This window comes from Lissotriton helveticus, chromosome 2_2, assembly GCF_964261635.1.
Source record: "Lissotriton helveticus chromosome 2_2, aLisHel1.1, whole genome shotgun sequence".
NCBI lineage: Eukaryota > Metazoa > Chordata > Amphibia > Caudata > Salamandridae > Lissotriton > Lissotriton helveticus.
The window spans coordinates 381928112-381940138 of NC_136060.1; the positions used below are offsets into that span (position 1 = coordinate 381928112).

The following is a 12027-nucleotide window of genomic DNA, read 5'->3' on the forward strand; positions in this document are numbered from 1 at the left end:
TCTCTTGCTCCTTTCCCTCATCTGTAGCCATGAGCAAGCCCATGTCTGCCCTGTCAACATATGGTTTCAGTCTGTTGACATGAAGCACCCTGTGGGGCTCCTGTGAGTTCCAAGGTCAACCAAATAGGTGACTTCTCCCTTCTGCTCAACAATAGTGTGGGGTCCACTCCACTTGTCTTGGAGAGCTGCTGGGGCCACAGGCTCCAACACCCACACTTTCTGTCCTGGCTGGTAAACAGTCAGCACAGCCTTTTGGTCATGCCAGGCCTTTTGCAATTCCAGACTAGCCTCGAGGTTTTTAGATGCCTTTTTCATGTACTCGGCCATCCTGGAGCGGAGACCAAGTACATAATCCACAATGTCCTGTTTGGGAGGTTTGAGAGGTAACTCCCATCCCTCCTTCACCAGACACATGTGTCCTATTACAGGATGCCCAAACAGAAGTTCAAAAGGGCTGTAGCCAACCCCCTTCTGTGGGACCTCTCTGTAAGCAAACAAAAGGCAGGGCACCAGGATGTCCCATCTCCGCCTGAGCTTTTCAGGGAGACCCTTAATCATGCCCTTTAAGGTCTTGTTGAATCTCTCACCTAGACCATTGCACTGTGGATGATAGGGTGTGGTGAACTTGTAGTTCACTCCACACGCCTTCCACATTGCAGTCAGGTATCCAGACATAAAGTCTGTACCTCTGTCTGAGACAACCTCCTTCGGAAAACCCACTCTTGAGAAAACTCCCAGGAGGGCTCTTGCCACAACAGGTGCTGTTGTGGTCCTTAGGGGAATAGCTTCTGGGTATCTGGTGGCATGATCCACTACCACCAGAATAAATCTGTGCCCAGAGGCTGTTTGGGGATCCATTGGTCCAACAATGTCAATCCCTACACGTTCAAAGGGAACCCCCACCACAGGTAGTGGTATTAGGGGGGCCTTTGTGGTGCCACCTGATTTGCCACTGGCTTGGCAGGTGACACAGGAGTGACAAAACTCCTTGGTATCCTCTGACATATGAGGCCAGTGAAAGTGAGGGACAAGCCTGTCCCAAGTCTTGTTCTGGCCAAAATGTCCTGCAAGGGGAATATCATGGGCTAGTGTGAGAAGGAAGCCCCTGAATGCCAAAGGTATGATCAACCTTCTGGAAGCTCCAGGATTGGGGTCTCTAGCCTCTGAATACAGGAGCCCATCATACCAATAGACTTTGTGGGTCCCACTAGCATTCCCAGCAGTCTCAGCAGCAGCTTGCTGTCTAAGGGGTTCAAGAGAAGGGCAGTCTAACTGCGCCTGCCTCAGATCTGCCCTGGATGGTCCCCCTGTCCCAAGAAACTCAACCTGATCAGGCTCAAGCTCTTCTAGGACAGTTTCCTCCTGGGTCTCACAATCAGCTTCCTGTGAAGTCTGACCCTCTTCCTGAGGCACAGGGGAAGGCACTGCCTTATCCCTACTGATTCTCCTCCTGGTAGGCAATAGGTCCATTGTTCCAGAATCCAGTGCCAGTTGAGTGTTACTATTTCTTTTTTTTTTTCTTTTTTAAATAATTTTTATTTTCAACATCAGAATTACAAATCTATAATACGTTGCTAGAGAAACAGAAACAAAAAACCAATCTTACAATTCAGAAAACATTATTGTCAAGTTTAAAACAAATAAAGTATTTTTTCCAAAAACACAAAGAGCTTTAGACTGAGAGGAGTCAGTTGGAAAAGTGAGAAAAATTGATCTCGAAAAACAATAGAAAACAGTCATTAAGAATTATTATATAATCTTAATTGCATCTGACTTTCACCCCATTTCATCTTAAATCTCTCCCAGCCTCCTTTTCCATTCAATTATTGGGGCCCATATCCTCCGTCCGGCCTCTTTTTTTTCCCTCCCTCTTTTTTCATATAGGGCCATTTCTAAGATATATATGGCCAGCACACGGGAGATCCATTGCTGTAATGTTGGGGGGTTAGGATCTTTCCAGAGTGTGGCTATGCATAGTCTGCTGAGGGTCATAGCTAAATACAAAAACTCATGGTGAAGAACATCTACACCCGCCCTCACTACTCCCAAGATCATAACTTCATCTGTCAAAGTTAAATGTATCCCCAGAGAATCAGCGAAGAATTGTTCCAAAGATTTTTTAAATATATCCAGAGAGGGGCATGATGCAAACATATGAATTGCATCTGCTTGCGTGGATTGGCATCTCGGACAGATGCCCCCATTATTTCCCCCCCACTGCGCTATTTTATGAGGAGTGTAATAAAGTTCAAACATAGTCTTGTATTGTTGAGATTGTAAATTTGCTACTCTTAAGACCGAGTTTGAAAGTTTTAATGACTTCTCTGCCTCGTTTCCTGTTAAACATAGTTTAACTCTCCACTTCTCATACATTCTATCACAATCATCCTTTTTATATTTACAAATTTCTTTGTATAATTGCGAGATGGAGGATCCCCCTTCATCCCTTACACATTCCAGCAATTCGATTCTTTGAAAATTCATGTCTCCTCCCTGTTTCTTTAGCAGAACTGACCTCACTTGTAGGTACTTAAAGAAGTCTCTACGCCCTAAGTTATATAAGCGTTGTCCCTGCTCAAAAGAGATCAGACCGGTAGGCCCTATAAGGTCCCCAATAGCTTTAACCCCTAGTGCGTCCCAGCCCCTCATAACTGGGTCGTGAAATACCCCCGGCAATGATGGGTTCCCCTACAGAGGGGTATAATAATTCATTCTCCCTAGTTTTCATTTTCTCCTTATCCCAGACCAGACTGACCTTGCAGCCGACAAGGTCTTAAACCTTACTTTTTTGTGATAGCTCCTCTCCTCATATGTGAGTAACCATTGATTAGAGTTTTTCACTACAAGTTCATATACGTCTGGGACACCATCTCTACCTCTCCATCTATCTATAACACTCCCCCCCCAGCATACCTCTAGTGTATTGCAGGACCGTTGCCCAATAAAATGCCTTAAAGTCTGGTAGCGCCAGCCCCCCTCTCTCTCTTGGGAGTGACAGAAATTTTTGGCTGCGGCGTGTTTTGCCCTTGGCCCAAATAAATCTATTTGTCACCTTTTCTAGCTCCCTGAACCAGCTGTTGTTAAATATTAGCGGTATGGTCCTAAATAAATAAAGGACCTTTGGCATAAACGCCATTTTAATGACATTACAGCGACCAATTGTTGTTAAGTGTAGATTGTTCAGTTTGTCAAAATCAATTTTGGCCTTATCTATGATGGGGCTTAAGTTCTTCGATACCACTTTAGAAAGGTCTGAGGTTATGCGAACCCCCAAATATACTGCTGTCTCTACCACTCTTGGATCGACTAAAGATATTTTCTGATTTATTACTACCTGGGTATTATTTGCATTTAATTTGTACCCAGACAGTCTTCCAAATGTGGCGGCTTCCTGTTCTATTTCTATTAGGGCTGATATTAGTTCGCATGATGTTATGGCCAGGTCGTCCGCATATCCTAATATTTTAGTTTCATGCCTGTTCAGTGTTATGGGCAAGATGTTTCTGTTCTGTTCTATCCTCCTAATGAATGTATCTATATATAAGGCGAAGAGTAGCGGGGAGCAAGGACACCCTTGCCTAGTTCCTCGTCCAATATCTATTATACCACTAATCTCCCCCATGATTCTAACCCTTATTCTTGGATTATGGTATAAGGGTTTCAAAGCTCCCACATAGCCCTCCCCCAGATTCAGCTTCTCCAGCGCAGCCCACAGAAATCCCCACGAGACCCTGTCAAATGCCTTCTCAGCATCTAAAAGAATCAACGCCATAGGGTCTTGTGAGGATGCCGTGCCATCAAATAGCGTAAGAACTCTTCTGACATGTTCCGCAGTTCCTCTCCCAGGGATAAACCCATGCTGCCATGGAGAAACGATCTTGCCAATTACTGCGCCTAGCCTATTTGCCAGCATCTTAGAGTAGATTTTCACATCGCTGTTCATTAGGCTTATCGGCCTATAAGACCCAGGATTGGTTGCGGGCTTATCTTTTTTCAGAAAAACTATCATAGTTGCCTCCCCCCATGACTCCGGAGGTAGCGCACCCTCTTGTATATTTACAGCCATCTCATATAGTTCTTCTTCTATCTCTGCTAAGAATGTTTTGTAAAACTCCAGGGGTATAGAATCTGGGCCTACTGCTTTGCCGGATGGTAAGTCATAGATTGCCCTCTGTATTTCTGTTTTATTAAATGCCTTCTCCAATGTCCCCCTGTCCTCTGTCGTTAGTTTCTCTAGTCTAACACTCTCAAGATACCTCTCTATTTCCTCGCTAGGAACCATATAGTCAGCTTCATATAGCTTCTGATAGTAGTCCCGAAAGCTAGCACATATACTCTCGGGTGTTGTTGCAACACTACCATTCTCAGTCCTGATCTCGGAAATATCCCCCTTAGTGGCAGCCTGCCTTGTTCGAACAGCTAGCATGCGGCCTATCTGCTCACTATACTCATATTGATCCTTTCTCCATGCCAGATACTTCCCTGCTGCTTTAGACGCAAAAAGCTCCCCAACCGCTGCCTTAGCCATAGCAAGCTCATATGTTATACTAACAATATCCTGATTCGCCCTAATTGCGCTACTAAGTTCATGTTCTAGTCTAGCGACTGCTCTTATTCTCGTTTCTACTTCCTCCCTTTCTGCCTTGTTCCGCCTAATTGAATATCTGATTGTCTCCCCCCCCCCGTATACCTGCTTTCATGGTATCCCACACTACTGTAGGGGGGGCAGAGTCTTTGTTTAGTACCAAAACATTTCTTATCCATTCTTTCATTAGGGCGGTATACTCTGGATCCTGTAGCAGGGCTCTCTCAAATGTCCAATTTGTCACCTTCTTTTGTTGGGCAGCTGTTGTTATATCTAAGATAAGCGGGTTGTGATCGGACATTACCCGGGGTAGTATGCTAATCTTTGCTGTGGATGCTACTTCTGGTGATACCAAAAAATAGTCTAGCCTTGCTAAGACCTTATGAGGGGCAGAATAATATGTACTTCCGCTCCCTAAGTTATTTTGCAGCTCCCATATATCTACTAGACCGTTATCGCACATCAATTGAATCAGTGCTCTGTGGCTTCTCTTCTTCCGGCCTGAGAATTTCCCCGGATCGTTCTTCCACAAGCCATTCAGTCCGTTAACATTTAAGTCTCCACAAACTATTAATGGTAGAGGCCAGTTGGCTTTTTCTAAGTTAACAGAGTCCATAATTTCCGGGTCGTCTACAGTGGGAGCATACAGTGAGCATAGTGTGAAGTAAAAACTCTGTGCCTGGTACTCCGCCAAAACCCATCTGCCATAGCGGTCTGATTTTTGCCTATTTACAACAACACATCCATGCCTTGCTAAGATCGCTACCCCTCTTGTTTTTTTCCTTGCGTCGTATATGTTATTAATTGGTATCGCAGCTCTTCTAAGAGTCTCTTTTGAGAGGCCTCTATATGTGTTTCTTGTAAGCAGATCAGCTCAGCGTGCAATGTTCTTAGATATTCCCTCATAGCTCTTCGTTTTTTACCATCATTTAGTCCGCAAACATTCAGCGAAACTATCCGCATGGGCATTTCTGTTTCATTTTCACTCTCCCCCATTCTGTTTTTGTTAACCTGGCATCTTTAGTTTCTTCCATATCCTGATTTGATGAAGTTTTTTCCCCCCGCTTATCCCTCCTCGGCCCTCTCTTATCCCACCCTGACCCCTTCCACTTCTCGCTCCTCCCCCCCGCCAGTTCCCCTCCCTCAGTCCCCCTCCCTTCCCCCCTTACCATCCTATGAGGCTTGCTGGGTCCCCGAGTACCCAGGTGTGAGCGTCAGTGTGGTCAGAGTGCGTCTCAGCGCGCCCCGCGGGCAGGCCCTTTATAATTTAGTTGTGTTGGGTGGGTAGGGTCAGTGATGCAATCAAATATTTGCCCCAAACCATTATTTAAACACAATTATTCATACCAGATTTCAGATACATTTATTCACCCCACCCCCCCTCCCCAACCCCTTCTGATTGCTCCCCATGCTTTTGTGTTCATAGACAGGTTGCTGACTTGCATTTATATTCCTATATTCCTGAATTCCCTTTCTCAGTTACTGATATTTCTCTTAGGTAAGCTTCGGCTTGAATTTCGCTTGAGAAGCTTCTCATTGATCCCTTATATATTATTTTTAGCCGTGCTGGGTTTTGCAGGTAGACTGTTGCTCCGATTTTTTCAAAGGGTGTGATTAATTGTCTCATTCTCCACCTTCTCTAAACAGTTGCATGGGCAAAGTCTGGTCTGGTGAAGAACATAACGTCTTTATGTTTCCTCTGCTTTGTGGGCCTAGCCAGATCATAGAGGGCTTCTCTTAAAAGGAAATTCCCAAAGTAGACCAACATTGCCCGGGGGTATTGACGTGCTTTTTGTGAGTGTTTGGGTAGCGTCAAAGGGAATCGATGGGCACGCTGAATTTCTCTGTCCATGTCCCAGGTACCAAGTTCCGGGAAGGTTGATTTCAATAAATTAATCATAGAGCCCCTTGGGTCGTTCTCCTCAAAGCCTTCAGGTATTCCAAGGAACCTCAGATTGTTTCTTCTCGATCTATTTTCATGATCTTCCACTTTTATCATGAGGTCCCTTATTATTCCATCGTGCTCATTCTCCTGTTTTTGCAGCTTAATTACGTCCATTTCCAAATTTTCTGCGCGTGTGTCCACTGAGGCCATTCTATCCGAGATCTCGGTACAGATGTTGCCAACTTTTTTAATTGCCCCTTGTAACTTCTCAATGGCCACGTGATTCCTTTGGGCTTCCTTTTTAATATCCTTATGGAAGTTTTTTATGGAGCTCAAAACTTCGCTCAGCAATGGCTCTGTAGTTGTTGCTGAGCTATGATCATTTCCGGATTGTTTCTGGCTTATTGCTTCTGGCTCAGCTAAGGTGTGGTCATAAGCATGCTCTGTTTCTCCTCATAGCTTGGGAGTCGGGCTTTTTCGTATAAGTTTAGGTCTTGTTTTGGCATATTCATTGTTGCTGCCAGGATCTGTGGTCTCATCATTGATTAACTTAGCTCTTCTCCTTTTGTCCCTCGCCCTCTTTTTTTCCCCCCGTTTTTTCCTTGAGTTCGAGCTTTTGCATGTTCCACTAAGTTTCCTGGATTCATTAGAGTCTAGAATCTCGGAAGCTGTTGCTTCTAATATTTGTTCATCATTTGTTTCGCTTGTTTCACTTGTTTTACTTGAGGTGGACATCCCTGTTTCATATATGTCTGAGTCTGAGTCCGAGTCCACTTCGGAGAGTGGGGTATTACCAATCTGTGGGACTGGTTCAGGGGGAAATGTTTGCACGCGTGATGAGGTGGAAGTTTGTTTTAGAGCTTTCTTTTTTCCCTCCACACTGATTTGCTCCACAGACATGTTAGGGTCGACCCCACTGGTACCGTTCGCACTGGCTGCTTGGTTGCTTTGTAGTTTTATAATTTCAGTAGGCTCACTTAGTCCTTCCTTGGCTACCGAGATGAAAATGTTGGATATCCGCGGCTGAGAGGAGGTTGGAGATCCAGTATTTTTTGCGGCAGCTTTCAAGTTTTTTATTGTTTGCAGCCTCTGAGCCTTTTTAGCCATTAATTCCAGATTAGCTTTGTCCTCTGCATCGTTTCCCTTCTCTTTGTCTTTGTCGTTCTCTTTCTGTTTTGGTTTCACCTTTTCTTTATCCTTGTCCTTTTCGGTTTTTTTGCTTTTATTTTTAATTTTATTTTTGTCAGTCTCTTCAGATGTAGCTTTCTCCACATTAGTCTCCTTGGCTTTAGATCCTCTGGTTTCAAGTTGTCTTTGTGTGTCCTTATTTTCCTGCAGGGTGTGGCTTTTTATACTCTGTGTGGTTTTTAAATCTTCCCTGTCCCCCAGATTTTCCGGACTTTCTGTGCTTTCTAAGTCTCTGTCTGGGTCTTCAGGGTTTTGCGCCTGCGTCTGTATCTCTTGCATATTTCTGGTTGTTGAAGCTCCCTCCTCTCCTCTTTCCCCTCTTTCCAGATTGAGCAGCGATGAGTTTTGTGCCGCTATTTCATATATTCCAGCCATATCCTTATCCTTTTTCTGCAATTGTTCAGGTGTTGATAATTGGAGCTGACCTTGTGGCTGAATTCGTCCTTTTGTTTTTGTTTTGTTTTGTTTGTTTTTTTCGAGGGGATCTGGCGTCCCTCCTTTATTTGTTTTTTTATTAATTAGCACTTTTAGAGCAGCCCAGGCTCTTTTTTTAGGCACTGTAAAAGATCTGCTGTGAGTTTTGAGGGATTTTGGGACTTGAGATCCTGTAGCATTGTAGTTTTGCTTAGTTATGTAGATCTTTAGTTGCAGCTCAATTTTGATCACAGATTTAGAAGGGGTATCTGTGCTATCGGAGGCTAGCTGTGCACCAAGCACCCTCAGGCCCACTGCCTGCGTTGCTTTCACCACCGTTCCTGTAACTGCAGCTGTGTAGCACTCCTGCACCAGTTCTCGCTGCTGTAGCCGCTCCTCTTTCATTTAATCCTCTACCTTGGCACTGGCGTTTTTTTTCGCCTCCCTTTGCTTTCCAAATTCCCTCTACTTCCCACTCTTTAGTTTATTCGGCCCCCCTGCAAGGACAATCTGATGTTATTTGCTATCGGCTGCGCTTCAATGTCTCCTTGACAGCGTGGCACGCAGCACGCTGCACGCAGCACACGCAATTTAAAGGTGGCTTGCAAGTCCGCAGATGAAGCCTGATGTCGAGCGGGGGAAGGAGGGTAATCTGGTGTGGGAGCAAGCGCTGGAGAACCGGCTGGAGAATCGGAGGCAAGAACCAAAGCGAGAACGAAGGTGAGCTGTGGATTAACAAAGGGATGAGCGAGGAGAAAGGAAAACAGTGACGAGAAAAAAAAAAAAGGGGGGGAGAGGACATATACGTTCAAGCTCCTAGACTGCCAGACGCTGATACCAAATCCTTTACTTGTTTCAGTCTCTCATTTCAAATTGTGCAGCGCCTGGCTCTCTCTTTCCCAAGCGCTTTTTTCTAATTATCCAGGCAGTTCAGGAAACAACCGTATGGCAGGGGGGAACAGCTATTGTTACTCGCTGATGGCACAGTTTAAATCAATACTCACGTTTCCAAGACATGCAGCTCAGGGTTGTGCTCAGAGTTGTGCTCAAAAGGAAGCATTGAGGAGAGCGTCGGGAATGTCGGAATGTCAGATTGCTCAAGCTTCCAAACCTTCTTAGCTTTTATGTGATAAATAGTCTTCCTCCTGCTCTCTGCTCTTTCTCTGCTCTCCGCTTTTGCGATCTGCTTGCAGCACTTGCACTTCTCCCTTTCTCACTTTATCAAAAAGGTAGCCAGCGATCCTTCTCTTCTCCCCCCGGGTTTCCAAACTTCCAGGTCTTAGGTCTTAGTTTCTTTTTACCCCCGCGGCTCACAGCTCACAGCTGTCATCTTTTTGCCTGCGTTTTTTTCTCCAGCTCAAAATAGGTTCAGCTCAGCTTCATGATTTCGATGAGTTTAGTGCAGCATATCTCTATCTGTTTCTTTCCCATATAACAATCACATGGGGAGATCAAAGATAAGGGAAGACCAGACCCGCGGAGCGATGCTGGTGCGTCCTCTCACTCTGGCGCCATCTTGCCTCCCTTAACTGGTACCCTTGCCTCCCTTAACTGGTACCCAGTGTTACTATTTCTGACTTGTGACCTAGTCACAGCAAGGACATGTGCTGATATCCCTAACATGTCTGCATGGGTTCTATACTCCACTTCAGCCCAAGCTGAAGTCTCCAGGTAATTTCCAAGCAAGCATTCTACAGGGAGGTCTGAGCTAACCACAACCTTTTTGAGGCCAGTTACCCCTCCCCAGGATAAATTAACAATCGCCATACTGTGATTGGTAGTGACATTGCTAGCATTGGTCACTAGTTAATTTTCACCTAGTATGATCTGTCCAGTGTCCACAAAGCCGGGCGTCACCATTGTGACACTAGCACATGTGTCCCTGTAGGCCTGAGCCACTTTGCCATTAATTAAAGGAGTTTGCCTGTACTTGCCCAAGAAATTGGGACTCACAGTAGAGGACATAATTATGTCCCCATCACAGATCAAAACAGCTTGAGTTGGTATTCTGACTAGGCCAGAATCCATCTCGGTTCCCAGGGTTAACCCTACTACACCCTTCTGTTGAGTACCACCACTTGGAGCTGAACTAGGGGGAACAGTTATCTTAGGGGCAATGGTGGCTGGAGCAGTCTCCTTTTTGGCACAATCACTGGTTCAGTGAGTATTTACTTTACAAATCTTGCAACAAGGTTTCTTTGGGCCTTCTTTCTTTTTTGATTGTTGGGAACCTCCACCATTAGAAGCATTTTGGGGACCTTGAGAAGACTTCTGGTTTTTTGCTTTCTCCCCACCCTTTTGGTCTTGCTTCTTCTGACCACCACATTGGTTCTGTACCTTCTGCTTCACCCTGGTTCTGACCCATTTGTCTGCCTTCTTTCCCAATTTTTGGGGAGAGGCCAGATCAGAGTCAATCAGGTGCTGATGCAATAACTGGTTCTGACAGTTGTTAAGAATTTGTTCTCTGATAATCAAATTATACAATCCTGTATAGTCATTGACCTTACTGCACAGTAACCAGCCCCCCAGAGCCTTAGTTGCACAATCTACAAAATCAGTCCAGTCCTGAGTCTGTGTCTTTTGGGTATCCCTGAACAGCAACCTGTACTGCTCAGTGGTTAGGCCAAACCCATCTATCAGAGCACTCTTCAGGACATAGTAATTGTCAGCATCCTGTTCATTAACTGCCAGGAGCTTAGCTCTGCCTTTATCTGAAAAGGCGAGCCACAAGATTGCTGCCCACTGACTTTGGGGTACCTGCTGTACTTTGCAATCCCTCTGCAAAGCAGTTATCCATTTGTGGATGTCATCCCCAATCTGATAGGGAGGGACAATTTTGTTCAGGTTTCTATGGTCATGAGACCTTTCCCTATCTCTAGGAATTCTGCTGCTATCAGTGGGCTCTAGCCCACACAATTTCTTCTCTCTCTCAAGAGCTAGGGTCTCTTTTGCAAGGGCAACTTCTTGCCTCTTGATCCTAAGCTTGGCTTCTCTCATCCTAGCTTTGTGCTCTCTTCTCTGAGGGGAAGACATCCTCCTCAGAGCAGAGGCACTGGACCGTACTGAGGAATCAGAATGATCAGAACCACTGGACAGTGATCTGCGCCTTTTGTTTCCACTGTTAGGCCTATTTGGAAGGTTAGAGGGGGGCCTACCATGGCCCTCTCCAACTCCAGACAGTCCTGTGTTGCCCAGGTCAGTTTCATCAACTGCATCCTGGTCTCATCCTCATCAGAGACCAATGGATCTTTTCCAGTGGTATTTTCCTTTGTTGAAAGATGGCCCCCCGCTCTACCCCCTGGTTACCTGGGTCTGATGCATTCTCTACATCATGAGGCACTAAGATATCTACCAGGTGGTTAAAGGTTGGACTCTGTCCTTGTCTCAACTTTCTGACTGCACACAGGCTTCTCAGTTCATGAAAAGTGAATGAGTCATACTTAGAAGGCACCCTCTGGGTTTCTTGTTGAAGATGTCCACTAGGGCCTGCTTCCAATGACATTTTCTAGTGAGGTGTGGGTTGTACACCTACCTACACTAAATGGTTTCCTACTAGAACCTCTCTAGGAGTTGTAGTCAGGGTGTGCTAAGCCCTTACCACAGACAACTGCTAAGTTCAGTAGAACTTATGTATATAAGACTTGATTTATATGTACCTACAGGTACCTTGATATGATCTTTCAGATGATATTACAAGATTATTTGGTAAAACAAATTGCAAGCTCTCATCCCAACCACTGCACACCAATGTGAGAAGTTAGCCTTGCATATGATGTCCACTAGTTCTAGTGGGCACCTTGCACCAGTCTAATCAAGCCTTATTGGTGGTGGTTGTAAAGTCAACCTTATAGAAAGCTATCCTAGTGGTAGCATGAACCAGCAGTCTTCAGGCTAAGACTTCAGTAGGCGAGTTAAGCAAGTTGTTTTATCATATATAATCCCTTGAATACCAAAT

At 45.1% G+C, this 12027-nt stretch overlaps 1 protein-coding gene across 1 annotated transcript in view; it reads left to right on the forward strand.

Annotated features, from left to right (window-relative positions):
* The window catches only part of POLN (DNA polymerase nu), a 2689548-nt gene that overhangs the window by 482705 nt on the left and 2194816 nt on the right, over window positions 1-12027 (forward strand). The gene's annotated exons all lie outside the window — the stretch shown is intronic.